The 19,082-nt window shown below is 37.5% G+C and overlaps 1 protein-coding gene and 1 pseudogene across 1 annotated transcript in view; both read right to left on the minus strand.

The window, feature by feature from the left end:
* PCDH11X (protocadherin 11 X-linked) overlaps positions 1-19,082 on the minus strand; it is a 569,875-nt gene that overhangs the window by 540,288 nt on the left and 10,505 nt on the right.
* On the minus strand, positions 7,284-7,358 carry LOC123323571 (annotated as a pseudogene).

Raw genomic sequence — 19,082 nt, forward strand, 5'->3', positions numbered from 1 at the left:
TTTTATCTTGATGAAGTTCCAATAGTTCAATTTGCCTTAGTTTACCTTGCCTTTGGAGACCTGTCTAGCAAGGAGTTGCTGTGCCAAGGTTGAAGAGGTTGCTGCCTGTGCTCTCCTCTAGGATTTTGATGGATTCCTTTCTCATATTTAGAAAACATACAAATGGCCAACAGGCACATGAAAAAATGCTCTACATCACTTGGCATCAGGGAAATATAAATCAAAACCACAATGATATACCACCTCACACCAGTCAGGATGGCTAAAATTAACAAGTCAGGGAACAACACATGTTGGCAAGGATGTAGAGAAAGGTGAACCTTCTTACACCGTTGGTGTTGGTGGGAATGAAAGCTGGTACAACCACTCTGGAAAACAGTATGGAGGTTCCTCAAAAAGTTGAAAATAGAGCTACCCTACAACTCAGCAATTGCCCTACTGGGTATTTACCCCAAAGATACAAATATAGTGATACGAAAGGGCACCTGCACTCCAATGTTTATTGTAGCAATGTCCACAATAACCAAACTATGGAAAGAGCCCAGATGTCCATCAACAGATGAAGGGATAAAAAAGATATGTGTGTACACACACACACACACACACACACACACACATATACATACAGTGGATTACTCCTCAGCCATCAAAAAACATGAAATCTTGCCATTTACAATGATGTGGATGGAACTAGAGGGTATTATGCTAAGTTAAGTAAGTCAATCAGAGAAAGAAAACTATCGTATGATCTCACTGATATGTGGGATTTAAGAAACAAAATAGAGGATCATAGGGGAAGGGAGTAAAAAATAAAACAAGATGAAACCAGAGAGAGAGAAAATCATAAAAATCTCTTAATCACAGGAAACAAACTGAGGATTGTTGGAAGGGAGGGGGTATGGGGATGCAGTAACTAGGTGATGGACATTAAGGAGGGTATGTAATGTCAGGAGCACTGGGTATTATATGACTGATGAATCACAAACCTGTACCTCTGAAACCAATAATACATTATATGTTAATTGAATTTCAATTTAAAAATGTTTTAAAAAAAGAGTCTCTTATGGGTTTTTTCCCTCTTTTTTTTTTTTTTTTTCTATTTCCCTTTCCCATATATTCATCTGTTTCCTTTCCTAAATTCCACATAGGAGTGAGAATACATGGTATTTGTCTTTCACTGACTGACTTATTTCACTTAGCATACTACATTCTAATTCCATCCACATCATTGCCAATGGCAAGATTTCTTTTTTTAAAGATTTTATTTATTAATTAGAGAGAGAGAGAGATTGCACAAGTTGGGGAGAGCAGAGGGAGAGGGAGAAGCAGACTCCCCTCTGAGCAGGGAGCACAACCCAGAGTTCCATCCCAGGACCCTGAGATCATGACCTGAGCCAAAGATCACTTAACCAACTGAGCCACCAAGGCCTCCCAAGATTTCATTTTTTGATGGCTGAGTAATATTCCATTGTGTATATATACACCACATCTTCTTTATCCATTCATCAGTCCATGGACATTTGGGCTCTCATAGTTTGGATATTGTTGATAATGCTGCTATAAAAATCAGGGTGCATGTATCCCTTGAATATATATTTTTGTGTCCTTTGGGTAAATACATAGTAGTGCAATTGGATCATAAGGTAGTTCTATTTTTAAATTTTTGAGGAACATCCATACTGTTCTCCAGAGTGGCTGCACCAATTTGCATTCCCACCAACAGTGCAAGAGGGTTACTCTTTCTCCACATCCTTGCCAACATCTGTTCTTTCTTGTGTTGCTAATTTCAGCCATTCTGAGAGGTGTGAGATAGTATCTCATTGTGGTTTTGATTTGTATTTCCCTGATGATGAGTGATGTTGAGCATCTTTTCATATGTATTTGAGACTTTTTTTCCTTCTCTTTTTTAAGATTTTATTTGTTTATTTGAGAGAGGGGGAGGAGAGAGAGAGCATGAGCTGAGGGTGGAGCAGAGGGAGAAGGACAAGCAGATTCCCTGCTGAGCAGGGAAGTCTATGTGGGGCTCAATCCCAGGACCCTGAGATCATGACCCTAGCTGAAGGCAGATGTTTAACTGACGGAGCTGTCCAGGAGCCCCAGAGACTTTTTTTCTCTTCTTGAGGTAGACCTGTATTGCAATATACTTCCCTCATAGGCGTGCCTTTGATGCATCTTAAAGGTTTTGGACTGTTGTGTTTTCATTTTCTTTTGCTTCCATGAATTTTTTCTTTATTTTTTCTTTCATTTCCTAGTTAACTTGTTCATTATTTAGTAGGATGTTCTTTACCTTCCATGTATTTGTGGCCTTTACAAATTTTCTCTTGTGGTTGACTTCAAGTTTCATTGCATAGTGGTCTGAAAATATGCATGGTGTGATCTTGATCTTTTTGTACTTGTTGAGTGCTAATTTGTGACCCAGCATGTAAGATATTCTGGGGAATATTCCATGTGCACTTGAAAAGAATGTGTATTCTGCTGCTTTAGGATGAAATGTTCTGAATATATCTGTGAAGTACATCTGGTCCAGTGGGTTATTCAAAGTTGTTTCCTTGTTGAACTTCTGTTTAGATGATCTGTCAGTTGCTGTGAATGGGGTGTTAAAGTCCCCTACTATCATTGTATTTATATTAATGAGTTTCTTCATGATTATTATTAATTGATTTATATATTTGGGTGCTCCCAAGTTGGGGGCATAAATATTTACAATTGTTGTATCTTCTTGATGAATAGACCCCTTCATTATGATATAATTCCCTTTTTCATCTCTTGTTACAGTCTTCAGTTTAAGATTTAGTTTGTCTGGTATATGTATGGCTACTCCAGGTTTGTTTTCTTTTGTTTTGTTTTGTTTTTGATATCCATTAGCAAGATAGATGGTTCTTCATCCCCTCACTTTCAAATTGCAGGTGACTTTAGATCTAAAATGAATCTTATAAGAGAAACACAGATGTTTCTCTTTTTTTTTTAATTCATTCTGATACCCTATGTCTTTTGATTGGAGCACTTAGTCCATTTACATTCAGAGTGATTATTGAAAGACGTGAATTTAGTGTCAGTGTATTACCGGTAGAGTTGGTGTTTCTGGTGATGTTCTCTGGTCCTTTCTAGTCTTTGTTGCTTTTGGTCTTTTTTCTCCACTCAAAGGATCCCCCTTAAAATTTCTTACAGGCTGGTTTAGTGATCATGAACTCCTTTAGTTTCTGTCTTTCTGGGATACTCTTTATCTCTCCTTCTCTTCTACATGACAGCCTTGCTGGATAAAGATTTCTTGGCTGCATATTTTTTCCAAATCAGCACATTGAATAGTTCCTGTCACTCTTCTCAGAACTGCCATGTTTCTGTGGAGAGATCACTGCAAACAGGACATGTCTTCCCTTGTAGGTTAAGGCCTTTTTTTCTCTTGCTGTTTTCAAGATTCTTTTCTTGTCTGTGTATTTTGTGAATTTGACATTGATATGCTTTGGCAATGGTCGGCTTTTGTTGAATTTAATGGGAGTTCTTTGTGCTTTTTAGGTTTTGATGTCTGTGTCTTGCCCTAGATTAAGGAACTTTTCAGCTATAATTTGTTCAAATAAATCTTCTGCCACTTTTTCTTTCTCTTCCTCTTCTGGGTCTTCTATGATACAAATGTTATTACATTTTAATAAGTCATGGAATTCCCTAACTCTAACTTCCTGATTCATAACCTTCTATTTCTTTTCTTTTCAGCTTTATTTTCCATAATTTTATCTTCTGTATCACTGATTTGCTCCTCTGTTTCATCCATTCTTGCTTTTAAGGCCTCCATTTGGGTTTGCATGTCAGTTGTAGGATTTTTAACTTCAGCCTGACTGTATTTTAGTTATTTTATCTCTGCAGTAAGAAATTCTCTAGTGTCTTCTATGCTTTTTTCAAGGCCAGTTAGTATCCTTATAATCGTTTTAAAATCTAGTTCCAACATCTTACTTATATCTGTATTGATTAAATCCCTGGATGTGAATTTTCCTTCCTGTTCTTTCTTTGGGTGTAAACTTCTCCATCTCATCATTTCATCCAGAAAAGAAAAGAAGAAAAAAAAAAGCAAGAAAAATAACAAAACAAAATGAAACAACAACAAAAAGAAAAACCTAGATCCTTGGTTTATTTTGGTCTTCCTGTTAAAAGAATCTAGATCCAAAATAAAACGAAAAATAAATAAAATGAAAATAAACAAACATATATACATATATAAATTTTAAAAAGTAATTGAATAAGAAAATAAATGAAAAAATAATAATACAGAAATAAAGAATAAAAGTAAAAAAAAGGTAGATCTTATTTTCCCTAGAGCTTGAGGTTTGTATCACTCTATGATCAGTAGATTTGCTGCAAGGGAGTTGTTTGTGCTGGTCTTCTGGGGCAGGGGCCTGTTGTGCAGATTCTCAGGCCAGCTTCTTTGAGTGGAAACATGCCTCCAGGATGCAGGGGTTTGGAGCTTGGTGTAACCGGCTCTGGCCATCACTAGGTGGTGTTGTTTTGCTCCCTGAAGACTTTCATCACTGATGGGTGGGATGAATATGTTGGTGCCTTGCTCCCTAGTCCTGGAGCAGGAAGTCTATACTCCCCACTCTTCAGTGAACCCTCACAGGAGAGCAATCAATCACCTGTCTTGTGTCCCCAGTTTCCATCTGAACCCTATGTTCTCCCTGCCTGTGTCTGAGGCATTTTTTTTTTATTTGTTTGTTTGTTTGGTTTTCTCTTAGGTGTGCAACTGAGTTTCAAAACTCCAAATTTCAGGGACTCCCATGGCATGGACCCACATTGTTCCTCTGGGGGAGGGTTTTGCCATGCTTTTGCCATTTGCTAGCCAGTCTCAGGAAAGCAGTTGCATGACCATACAGCGATTTTCAGTTTATGGCAAAACAGAGTAGAAAGGCAGCACCAAGACTCACTCACCTGACTTCCTCACTCCTATGCCTGGGAACAGTGCAGGAATTAACACCACCCATTCTTCTTGTGACCCAGGGGATTCTCAGACCACATTGTCACTCCTGGGAATCTGTCTTGCTTCACCACCTGAGCACCTTTAAGCCAGCCACGTCCCCCACTATAGCAGACTTCTAAAAGTTCAGATTTTGCATTCTGCTGCTTATAATACTTTGTGGTAGCTTCTGTAAACAAACTCCCTCCCTGCCACTGTATCCACAGCTATGTCTCCCCCATGTCAACACTCTGCACCTCCTACCTTCCAAAAGGTGGTTGCTTTTCTACTTGTAGACTTGCAGGTTTTGTTCTCTCAAAACTCCGATTGATTTCTTGGTTCTTCAGAATGATTTGATAACTATCTGTGTTCAAGGAATGAGTAAAGCTTAAGGTCCCCCTACTCCTCTGCCATCTTAACTCTTCCCCTTGTACTTCTTATTACATTATTTTGTACTATTTTTCTTAGTTTACCTGCAAGTATAGAGATAGATGTCTACATGTGGCAATTAAAATATACCAGTAAAAATTCTTTCAATGTGTTAAATAAAGCAATAAGTTTCTTATAACTCCTCACTTAGAATTACATCTTATATTTCACAGCAAATAAAAAAATATATAGGCAGCTATAGTTTTACCATTTTAGTTTCTAAAAGGCACATATTTGTGTGTGAGCACTTGTGGACATTCTATTGTGATGCACTGAGCTTTCTGGTAATGAATATTTAACATTTTGTAGATAAAACACATTATCACATATTTGTATAATAATATTGGTAGAGATGTACTAATTTCTGCAAGCAAAAGACCAATGTATAAAAAACATTTTAAAAATAGTTAAGAAAATTAAGCTTCTGTGTTTTATAACTAAATTGAATTTAATACTTTCCTTCCTCTGGTAACTTCTACCTGCATGCAGAAACTAAAAGATTCTTCAATAAAGATTTACTAAAATTATTTTATGGTCAAAGTAATTTCTTTAATCCATTATGCTACTAAATTACTTATTCACAGTTTTTTATTGATTTTATGAAGATGACTATAAACTGATAAATGCAAAGGGAAAATTAATTTCTTTACCATTTGATTTTTGAAGTGAGAACTGTTTTTCATATGCATTTTATATTTTTTTGCTAAAGAATAATTTCTCCAATAACTGGTCAAAATTCAAATAAAAGCATAAAGCCTGATAGAAGCATAAAACTATAATAAGCTATAATAAAATCATAAAACTATTATTTTATAGATAAAACTAAAAATCAGGAATTTTCCCACAAAATGACCTTATTTTATCATCATTTCTAATACAACAACTTCATCAATCCATCAACTTTTTTGGTCTGAGTTTGAATGAAAGCTCATACTACAGTTCACTAAGAGGAAGACTTCATTACACGAAGAGTTGTTATACAGTCAATATAGAGCAGTGTTGAAAAATAATAATATGCCAAACAAACTATCCACACTAGGATATTTATTATCTTAGAATATTAGCACTAATTAGAAGAATGCAAGTCAAGCATATCTGTGTAACCAAACCTTGTGTTTTCATCAAAGAGTTATACGCCATATTTTGTCTTGAATAAATATATATTTATATTAGCTTTCAAGTCATTCCCTTTGGGAGAAGCAAAATTAAGTATCAAATTGGATTTTATGTAGAACTAGTTAAAAAATGAAATAACAGATCAGTAAGTAGGCACCTAAGAATAATCAACATAAAATTTAGCAGTATTTCTTATAGTTAGTTGGTATTAAAAAGTAAAGGGGCATGATGTGAGTAAATTAATCAGACTTGGAAACACATTTTATCTTCAGTCTCAATTTATAAATTCTAGAATTGAGCTATCTTAAATATCCTACATAAATGTGTTCCATTCTAGACTATCAATAACAAGAGTACTTAATGAAAGGCATTAGTGGGTATGAATATTAACCAGGACTCTGATAACAGTAAATGAAGTCAAAATTTACTTAATCCTTGGTGAATCAGAAAAATCTGCAGCCAGTAATACTCTATCCAGAAAGGCTATCTCTCAGAATAGAAGGAGAGAAAAAGAGTTTCCCAGACAAATAAAAGTTAAAAGAATTCATGACCACTAAACCAGCCCTGCAACAAACCTTACAAAGGACTCTGTGAGTGGAAAACAAAAACCATGAGTTACAGTAAGAAAAATAGGAGGCACAAAAACAAAACAAAAAACAAAAACAAAGCTAAGTATACCAGTAAAAATCAATCAAAAAAAGCACAAAATAAAATATGATACCAAATATCAGAAATGTGGAGGGAAGAAAAGCAAAGAATGGCTCCACACATAAGTGGCCATCAACTTATTAAAGAGTATTATATGCAGAAGATATTATATAGAATTCTAATGGTAACCACATACTATAGAAATGATCCCTGAAAGTATAGTCTTTCTAATGGTAACCACAAATCAAAAAGCAGTAATAGATAAGTAAAGTATAAAGAGAAAAGAATCCAAATATATCACTAAAGACAACCAGCAAACAATGAAAGAGAGCAAAGGGAGAAAAAATCAGAGAAAATCTATAGAAACAACCACAAAACAAGTAAAATGGCAAGAAATACACACCTATCAATAATGACTTTGAATGTAAAGGAATAAACACACCAATCAAAAGACATAGAGTGACAGAATGGATTAAAAAAAAAAAAGAAGACACATCTATATGATGCCTACAAGAGACTCATTTCAGACCTGAAGACATCTTCAGATTGACAGTGAGGGAATGGAGAAATATTTATTATGCAAATGGTTGTTAAAAGAAAGCCAGGGTGGAGGAGGAGTTAAGATGGTGGAGTAGTAAGAGGACCTTGTGCTTGCCTCATCCCTCAAACACAGCTAGATAATTATCAAATCATTCTGAACACCCAGGAAATCATCTGAGGACTGAGAGAAGAAAAAACACAGCTAAAGAGAGAAAGAGGCCACATCGTGTTGTGTAAGGAAAGAGGTGCAGAGATGTGATTTGGGGGAGAAAAGAATTGCAGGTGCAGCAGAGGTGGGGAGCCCTGATCAAAGAGAGGGGAGAGAAAGAGAGAGGAGATAGATAAAGCAGTATGCAGGGGATAGTGCAAGAAAAACCGCTTTCCCAAAACCATTGACTGGGAAAACAAGACCGGCTGATAATCACAAGATTTTACAAACAGTGGAGCTGAAAGTCTGAAGTTTTAGAAGTCCACACCATCACCAGATGCAGTCTGGAAGTCAGAGAGGTGCTCCTGTAGAGAAGGAGGGCAGAGGTCGAGGAGCAGACAGCATGCTCTAAGGATCCCCTGCGTCACATTGGGAGAAACAGTTCCTATTCTTGGAGTATATTTGGAAGAGGTGTCACTGCCTATCAGGGGACAAAAGAGTTGATGGGTGCCATTGAGCTTCCCCATTCATTAGCATACAAGTACATATGCCTCCTGAGGGCAGCTGACCTGGATGCCAGCTTTTTGCTATGCTTTACCACAAAATCCTGCATGGTCCTGCAACTGCTTTTCTGGGACAAACCCGGTAAAAGTGACAGTGCAGTGAAACTTCCCCTCCACCCCCGAGGACTAGTGTAGATTTGCACCACATCTGGTCCCTAAAACTTGGAGTTTTGAAACCCAGTCAGCACGCCTAAGATAAAACACAGTAGCGCTGCACCACCGCCAGGTGGCTGGATGCTATGGACACAAACAGAGTGAGGGCAGGGATCTGAGGGAAGCCTGGGACACAAGAAGGGAGATTGTTGACTCTTCTGTGAGGGCTTCCTGAACAGTAGAGAGTGCAGTCAGACCTCTCCAGGGAAGAGTAGGAAGGCCATTTTTCACCCCTCCCATCAGCATGGACAGACTTCAGCAAGCAACACAATGCACAGTGGAGACATGAGCCACTTACATCAAGCCCTGCCCCATTGTGCTCAGCAGGCGCCTTTTTACTAGCGCAAATGTGACTGAAAGCCAGAGCAGCAGTGGGACTCTCACCCAGAAGACCAGCACAAACCCCTCACATGCAAACAGGTGTACTGATCAGAGAGTATTGCAAAGCTCCTGCTCTGAAGAAATAAGACCAAGCATAGGCTTCCACAGCACACAAAAGACAGACTCCTAGACAAAATGTCAAGATGGAGGAATTCATCCCAAAAGAAAGAACAAGGTGTCATGGTCAAGGAGCTAACCAAAACAGATATAAGTAATATGCCTGAACCAGAATTTAAAACAACAATCATAAGGATACAAGCTGGGCTTGAGAAAAGCATAGAAGAAACCAGAGACTCCCTACCACAGAGATAAAAGACCTAAAAACTAATCAGGCCGAAATAAAAAAAAAAAAAAATCCTATAACCAAGATGCAAAACTGACTAGAAATAACAACCACAAAGTTGGAAGCACAGGGGAATGAATAAGTGATATAGAAGATAAAATTATGGAAAATAATAAAGCAGAAGAGGGAAATAAAAATATTGGATCATGAAAGTAGAATTAAGAGGGAGGCAAGATGGTGGAGGAGCAGGGGACTCTGTTTCAACCAGTCCCCTGAATTTAGCTGGATATCTACCAAGCCATTCTGAACACCCACAAAATCAGCTTGAGATGTAAGAATATATATCTGGATCTCTACAAGCAGAAAAACACCACCTGTCCCAAGGTAGGAAGGAAGGAGTCGTGAACCTGTGGGCAGATATTGGAAGATAAGCAGAAGGGGGAGGGGACCACCATAAGCTGGCTCCTGGAAAGTGATGTAACACCAGAGTGCAAAAGCCTCCTGCACCAGGGGACTGGGCAGCCAGCCAGGAGGAGCTTTATAACAGCACTCAAACAAGATCCAGGAGCTCAAGTGCAAACCTGGGACTACTCACGTTTTAGAAGCACAAAGGTCAGAGACAAGTGGGGCCCCTGAGTTGACCACTGAAAAGGTCATAGGGGCGTGCACCCCTCATGCGAGGCTGCGGTTTTCAGTGGTACTTACAGAAACAGAGACAGTGTGTTCTGGAGGGTTCACAGAAGATCAGACTGTGATTTCTCTGCTCTGGGACAGAGGTCTGGGTGCAGATATCTTTTTTGCTCCGATCCTCAGAAAAGGCAGGGAAAGCAGCCAGAGAACAAAAGCTCAAAAAACTGGTTTCCACAGAGCCCAGCCTCCTGACAGGGGGCAGGGCAACTCCACCCAAGCAGGGTTGCCTGAAAAACAGTGCTGAAGGCCCTTCCCCCAGGAGACAAGTGGGAAGAAGAAGAGGACAACAACCCTAGGGTACCGATAAAACTGTAAAACCCCAAAACCAGAAGAAAATAGTATACGGAGCTCCAGGCGGGACCTCACGGATTGTGTATTTTCAGATACAACTCTTCTTTTTTCTTTTTTCTTTTTATTCTTTCTCTTAGGTTTCTTCTCTGTTTTATTTTTTAACTTTTTCTCATTTCAACTAGATGTTTAATATAACATATTTCATAGTACCTTTTTAACTTGTACTTTTTCACACCTATATTTTTTTGAAATGTAGATATAAACTTCAATGTAGCCCTTTTTTCCCTATTCAATATTACCTTTATATGTATACCAGTTTTATTTTCCCTGTAACTCTGGGAAATAGTGTCCTCTAACAAACAGAACAAAATACATCCAGGAAGAACTGAACACCCTACCTTGCCCACACGGAGAAATTATACCTCCCCCATCCCTCACTTTTCCCTTTTTTTCTCTTCTCTTTTTTTTATTTTAATTTTTTTAAATTTTTAAATTTTATAAATTTTATTCTTGGGTTTCATTTTGACTTTGTTTTTTCAATGGTGGCTTCTGACCGTTCCGGATTTTCCTAGGGTGCATCTTGCCGGGCTTGTGGTTGATATTTTGGACTCTATACATTCCCTCAACCATGCCTCAACAGAATGAATAAGAGGAGGAACTTCCAACAAAGAAAAGAACCAGAGACAGTGACCTCTCCTGCAGACCTAATGGATATGGATATAAGCGAGATGTCAGAGATAAACTTCAGGGTAGCAATTATAAAATCAATAGCTAGACTTGAGAAAGCCATTAGCAGCAATATAGAATCTCTAAGGGCAAAAATGAGAGCTAATCAGGTCAAACTTAAAAACGTTATGAATGAGATGCAGTCTAAACTGGATAGTCTAACAGTGAGGATAAATGAGACAGAAAAATGAATTAGTGACCTAGAAGATAAGCTGATAGAAAGGAAGGAAATGAGGAAGCCTGGGACAAACAAACAAACAAAAAAACAAGAAAACAGACTTAAAGAGATTAACAACACCATGAAAAGTTCTAATGTCAAAATTATTGGGATCCCTGGACGCCTGGGTGGCTCAGTCGTTAAGTGTCTGCCTTTGGCTCAAGTCATGATCCCAGGATCCTGGGACAGAGCCCCTCATCAGGCTCCTTGCTCTGTGGGAAGCCTGCTTCTCCCTCTCCCACTCCCCTGCTTGTGTTCCCTCTCTTGCTTTGTCTTTCTCTGTCAAATAAATCAACAAAATCTTAAAAAAAAAAAAAAAAAAAGAATTACTGGGATCCCTGAGGTGGTGAAGAGAGAGGAATAGAAGGTATATTTGAGCAAATCCTAGCTGAGAACTTCCATAATCTGGAGAAGGAAACAAGCATTCATGTCCAAGAGGCAGAGAGGACCACTCCCAAGATCACTGAGAACAGACCAAAGCCCCAACATATAATAGTAAAATTCGCAAATCTTAGAACAAATGAAGACATCCTGAGAGCAATTAGGGGGAAGAGATTACATACAGAGGAAGGAACATCAGAATAACATCAGACCTATCCATAGAGACCTGGCAAGCCAGAAAGGGCTGGCCAAACATATTCAGGGTATTAAATGAGAAGAACATGCAGCCAAGAATACTTTATCCAGCAAGGCTGTCCTTCAGAATAGATGGAGACATGCAGAGCTTCCAAGACTGGCAGAAACTGAAAGAATATGTGACCACCAAGCCAGCCCTGCAAGAAATATTAAGGGGGATTCTATAAAAGAAGAAAAACCCCAAGAATAATATAGACCAGAAATTTACAGAGACAATCCATAGAAACAGGGACTGTACAGACAATAGGATGGCAATAAATACAGATATTTCAGTAGTTACTCTCAACATGAATGGCCTAAATGCTCCCATGAAATGGCAGAGGGTTGCAGATTGTATACAAAGACAGGACCCATCCATACGCTGTTTAGAAAAGACTCATTTTGAACCTAAAGACACCTCCAGACTGTAAGGGGATGGAGAATCTTTTTTCATGCCAATGGACCTTAAAAGAAAGATGAGGTAGCAATTCTTATATCAGACAAATTAGAATTTAAACCAAACACTGTATTAAGAGATGCAGAGGGACACCATATAATACTTAAAGGGTCTATCCAACAAGAAAATCTAACAACTGTAAATATCTAAGCCCCCAACAGGGGAGCAGCCAACTATATAAGCCAGCTGTTAACCAAAATAAATAATCATATTGACAATGATACATTAATAATAGGAGATTTTAACACTCCACTCTCAGCATTGGACAGATCATCTAAGCAAAAGATCAACAAAGAAACAAGAGCTTTGAATGACATACTGGACCATATGGACTTCATAGATATATACAGAACATTCCACCCTAAAACAGCAGCATACTCATTCTTCTCGAATGCACATGGAACTTTCACCAAGATAGACCACATACTGGGTCATAAATCAGGTCTCAGCTAATACCAAAAGATTGAGATTATTCCCTGCATGTTATCAGACCACAATGCCTTGAAACTGGAACTCAATCACAAGAAAAAATTTGGAAGGAATTCTAAAACTTGGAAATTAAAGAGCATCCTGCTAAAAAATGATTGGGTCAACCAGGAAATTAAAGAAGAACTTAAAGATTTCATAGAAATTAATGAGAATGAAAACACTTCAGTTCAAAACCTACGGGATACCCCTGGCATTTTTCAAGGAGCTGGAACAAACAATCCTAAAATTTGTATGGAAGCAGAAAAGACACTGAATTGCCAAGGGAATGTTGAAAAAGAAAAACAAAGCTGGGGGCATCACATTGCCATCTTCAAGCTATATTACAAAGCTGTGATCACCAAGACAGCATGGTATTGGCACAAAAACAGACACATAGACCAATGGAACAGAAGAGAGACTCCAGAAATGGACCCTCAACTCTATGGCCAACTAATCTTTGACACAGCTGGAAAGAATATCCAATGGAAAAAGACTGTCTCTTCAATAAATGGTGTTGGGAAAATTGGACAGGTACATATAGAAGGATGGAACTGGACCACTTTCTTACACCATACACAAAGATAAAACCAAAATGGATGAAAAACCTCAATGTGAGACATGAATCCATCAAAATCCTAGAGGAGAACATAAGCAGTAAGCTCTTCAACTTCGGCTGCAACAACTTCTTTCAAGACACATCTCCAAAGGCAAGGGAAACAAAAGCAAAAATGAACTTTTGGGACCTCGCCAAAACAAAACGCTTTTGCACAGCAAAGGAAAAAGTCAACAAAACAAAGAGGCAACCCATGGAATGGGACAAGATATTTGCAAATGACATACTGGTAAAGGGCTGATATCCAAAATCTATAAAGAACTTCTCAAACTCAACACTCAGAGAACAAATAACCCAGTCAAAAAATGGGCAGAAGACGTAAACAGACACTTCTCCAAAGAAGACATACAAATGGCTAACAGACACATGAAAAAATGTTCATCATCCTTAACTATCAGGGAAATACAAATCAAAACCACAGTTACATTAGTTAGAATGGCCAAAATTACCAAAACAGGAAATAACAAATGTTGGCGAGAATGTGGAGAAAGGGGAACCCTCTTACACTGTTGGTGGGAAAGCAAGCTGGTACAACCACTCTTGAAAACAGTATGGAGGTTCCTCAAGAAGTTAAAAATAGAGCTACCCTAAGAACCAACAATTGCAGTACTAGGTATTTACCCCAATGATACAGATATAGTGAAAAGAAGGGGCACATGCACCCCAATGTTCGTAGCAGCAATGTCCACAATAGCCAAACTGTGGAAGGAGCTGAGATGCCCAACAGATGAATGGATAAAGAATAAGTGGTACATATATCCAATGGAATATTATTCAGCCATCAGAAAGGAAGAATGCCCACCATTTGCATCAACATGGATGGTACTGGAGGGCATTATGGTAAGTGAAGTAAGTCAAGCATAGAAAGACAATTATCATATGGTTTCATTCATATGTGGAACATAAGTAATAGCACAGAGTACCATAGGGGAAGGGAAAGGAATCTGAAGGGGGAGAAATCAGAGAGGGAGATGAACCATGAGAGACTATGGACCCTGGGAAACACACTGAGGGTTTCAGAGAGGAGGATGGTGGGGGGATTGGGTAACAGGGTGATGGGTATTAAGGAGGGCATGTATTGTGATGAGCACTGGGTGTTATATGCAATTAATGAATCATTGAACACTACATCAAAAACTAATGATGTACTATGTAGTGGCTAACTGAACATAATAAAAATAAATAAATAAATAAATGAAAGTAGAATTAGGGAACGCAGTGACTCAATAAAGCATAATGACATTCATCTCATAGGAGTCCCAGAAGAAGAAGAGAGGGAAAAATTTGCAGAAGGTTGATTTGAGCAAATTATAGCTGAAAACTTCCCTAATTTGGGGATATAAACAGACATCTAAATCCAGGAGGCACAGAGAATTCCCACCAAAATCAACAAAAACAGCCCAACACGAAGAAATATCATAAAATTTGGAAAATACAGACATAAGGAAAGAATCCTGGAAGAAGCAAGGGAATAGAAAACCCTGACTTACAAGACAAGAAAAATAAGGTTAGCGGCACATCTGTCCACAAAAATCTGGCATGGCAAAAGAGAGTGGCATGATATATTCAAGGTGCTGAATGGGAAATATATGCAGCCATGAATACTTTATCCAGCATGCCTATCATTCAGAAGAGAAGGAGAGATAAAGAGTTTCCCAGACAAACAAAACTAAAGGAGTTCATGACCACTATACCAACCCTGCAAGAAATAATAAAGGGACTATTTGAGTGGGAAAGTGAGACTAAAATCAACAAAGACTAGAAAGGAAGAGAAAATCTCCAAAAACAACAATTTTACAGGTAATACAATGGCACTAAATTCATATCTATCAGCAATCACTCTGAATGTAAATGCTCCAATCAAAAGACAGATGGTATCAGAATAGATTTAAAAAACCAAAAAGTATCTGTATGCTGCCTACCAGACTCATTTTAGACCTAGAGACACTTTCAGATTGAAAGTGAGGGAATGGCGAACCATCACGCATGTTAACAGATATCAAAAGAAAGCCAGAATAGCCATACTTACATCAGAAAAACTAGATTTTAACCAAAGACCGTAACAAGAAATGAAGAAGGGCACTATATCATAATAAAGGTGTCTATCCAAAAAGAAGATCTAACAATTGCAAATACTTGTGCCCCCAACTCGGTAACACCCAATATATAAAACATTTAATAACAAGTATAAAGAAACTCTTTGATAATAACACAATAATAGTAGGGGACTTTAACACCCCACTTATATGAATGGACAGATCATCTAAGCAGATAAACAAGGAAACAATGGCTTTGAATGACACACTGGACCAAATGGACCTACAGATTTATTCAGAAAATTTCATCCTGAAGCAGCAGGATACACTTCCTTTTTGAGTGCACCTGGATATTCTTCAGAATAGACCACATACTAGGTTACAAATCATGCCTCAACAAGAACAAGATTATGATCATACCATGCATCTTTTCTGACCACAATGCTATGAAACTTGAAGTCAATCATAAGAAAATTTTGGAAAGACCACAAATACATGGAAGGTAAAAAACATTCTATTAAAGAATGAATAGGTTAACCAGGAAATTAAAGAAGAAATAAAAAAAATACAGGGAAACAAATGAAGATAAAAACAAAAGAGTTCAAAATCCTTAGGATGCAGCAAAAGCAGTCATAAGAGGGAATTATGTAGCAATACAAGCCTACCTCAAGAAACAAGAAAAATCTCAAATACTCAAGATAACCATACCCCTAAAAGAGCTAGAAAAAGAACAAATAAAGCCTAAAGGAATTTACTATTTCTTAGTCTTACTGCTTTGGGAAGACCCTAAACTTTAAATCAGCATGTATCAAGTTTGAATGTTAAGAAGAGAACTGAAACAATTTTTTGGCTGAGGCTCAGAAAAGCACAAAACACTGTCATCTTGACCTTACTTTTCTGCTGCACTGAGTTTTACAACCTATATTTTAATGTGACCCATAACTAATATCATCCTCAATGGGGAATAACTGAGAGCTTTTCCTCTAAGGTAAGAACAAACAGGAATGTCCACTTTCACCATTGTTATTTAACATAGTAGTGGAAGCCATAGGCTCAGCAGTAAGACAAGTGAGTGGGTGGCTCACTTGGTTAAAAGAGGCGACTCTTGATTTCAGCTCAGGTTATGATCTCAGGGTCTTGGGATTGGGCCCCACATCAGGCTCCATGCTCAGTGTGGAGTCTGCTTGAAATTCTATCCCTCTGCCCCTCCCCCTGCTTCATGTCTTCTCTCTCTCAAATAAATAAAATCTTTTAAATAAAGAAATAAAAAGCATCCAAATTAGCAAAGAAGTCAAACTTTCACTCTGCAGATGACATGATACTCTATGTAGAAAACCTGATAGACTCCACAAAAACATTGGTAGAACCGATACATAATACAACATTGCAAGGTAAGAATCAATGTACAGAAATCTGTTTAATTTCTATACACCAATAATGAAGCAGGAGAAGGAGAAATCAAGGAGTTAATCCCATTTACAATTGTACCAACAACAATAAGATACCTAGGAATAAATCTATCCAAAGAGGTGAAAGGTCTGTACACTGAAAACTATAAAACACTGATGAAAGAAATTGAAGAGGACACAAGAAATGGAAACACATTCCATGCTCATGGAGTGGAAGAACAAATATTGCTAAAATGTCTATACTACCCAAAGCAATCTATACATTTAATCCAATCCCTATCAAATTACCATCAGCATTTTTCACAGAACTAGAACAAACAATGCTAAAATTTGTATGGAACCACAGAACACCCCGAATATCCAATGCAATCTTGAAAAAGAAAAGTAAAGCTGGAGGCATCATAATTCTGGACTTCAAGCTATCTTACAAAGCTGTAGTCATCAAATATAGTAGTGGCACAAAAATAGACACATAGATCAATAGAACAGAAGAGAAAACCAAGAAATGGACCCACAAGTATATGGTCAACTAATCTTCAAGCAAGAAAGAATATCCAATGGAAAAAAAGTCTCTTTAACAAATGGTGTTGGGAATACTGGACAGCAACATGTAGAAAAAAGGAACTGGGCCACTTTCTTAAACCAAACATAAAAATAAATTCAAAATGGATGAAAGACCTAAATGTGAGACAGGAATCCATCAAAATCTTAGAGGAGAAGACAGGCAGCAACTTCTTTGACCTCAGCTACAGCAACTTCTTACTAGACACATTGTTTGAGGTTTGGGAAACAAAACCAAAAATGAACTATTGGGACTTGATCAAGATAAAAAGCTTCTGCACAGCAAAGAAAACAATCAACAAAACTAAAAAACAGTGTATGGAATGGAAGTAGATATTTGCAAAGGACATATCTGATAAAGGGTTAATATCTGAAATCTATAAAGAACTTATCCAACTCAACATCCAAAAAAAGAGATAACCCAGTTAAGAAATGGGCAGGAGACATGAATAGACACTTTTCCAAAGAAAACATCCAGATGGCTAACAGACACATGAAAAGATCAGAATCATGATGAGACACCACCTCAAACCTGTCAGTATGGCTAAAATTAACAACACAAGAAACCATAGATGTTGGTGAGGATGTGAAGAAAGGGTAAACCTCTTGTACTGTTGGTGGGAATTCAAAGTGGTACAGCCACTCTGGGAAATGATATGGAGCTTCCTTAGAAAGTTAAAAATAGAGCCACTCTATAACCCAGCAATTGCACTACTAGGTATTTACTAAAAGGATACAAAAATACTGATTCCAAGGGGCACATGCACCCCAATGTTTATAGCAACATTATCAAAAATAGGTAAATTTTAGAAAGAGCCAAAATATGTCCATCAAGTGGACAATGGGTAAAGATATGGTATGTGTGTCTTTGTGTGTGTGTATATTACCCAGCCATCAAAAAGAATGAAATCTTATAATTTGCAATGACATGGATGTAGCTAGATGTAGCTAGATTTAGTAGAAACAAGTCAGTCAGAGAAAGTCAAATACCATATTATTTCACACATATGTGGAATAAAGAAAACAGATTAACATAGGGGAAGGGGAAAATAGAGAAAAGCAAACCATGAAAAACTCTTAACTATAGAGAACAAACTGAGTGTTGATGGAAGGGAGGTGGGAGGTGGATGGGATAAATTGGTGATGGGTATTAAGGAGGGGACTTATGTTGAGTACTGGCTGGTATATGTAAGTGATGAATCACCAACTTCTACTCCTGAAACCAATATTACACTATATATTTACTATCAAGAATTTAAATAAAAATTTGAAAAAAATGCATATATAATAAAATAAAGTAATATAAAATAAAATAAAATTACTATGAATAAAAATAAATGTTATAGACATTAAAAGAGAATAAAGGATATATTATAACTATAAAATGATATATACATATGGGAAATGGAAGAAGAATTCCAAAATACAAAGCACCATTAACAAAATTACATATAAAATGAAAAATTGGAAAAAAAATAAAGAAAGCCAGAGTAGCATTACTTATATTGGACAAAATATACTTTAAAATAAAGTATGTAAAGGGGGCATCTGGGTGGCATAGTCGGTTAAGTGTCAAACTCTTGGTTTTGGCTCAAGTCATATCTTAAGGTTGTGAGATCAAGCCATGTGTTGAACATGGTGTCTGTTTTAGATTCTGTCCTTCTCCTTCAGTCCCTCCCCCAACTCATGCATGCATGCATGCGCACTCTCTCTCTCTCAAATAAATAAATCTTTAAAAAAACCCACAAAAATATATAAAGGGTCAAAAAGGGCACTATATAATAATTAAGGGAACAATA

This window comes from Neomonachus schauinslandi, chromosome X (assembly GCF_002201575.2).
Source record: "Neomonachus schauinslandi chromosome X, ASM220157v2, whole genome shotgun sequence".
NCBI lineage: Eukaryota > Metazoa > Chordata > Mammalia > Carnivora > Phocidae > Neomonachus > Neomonachus schauinslandi.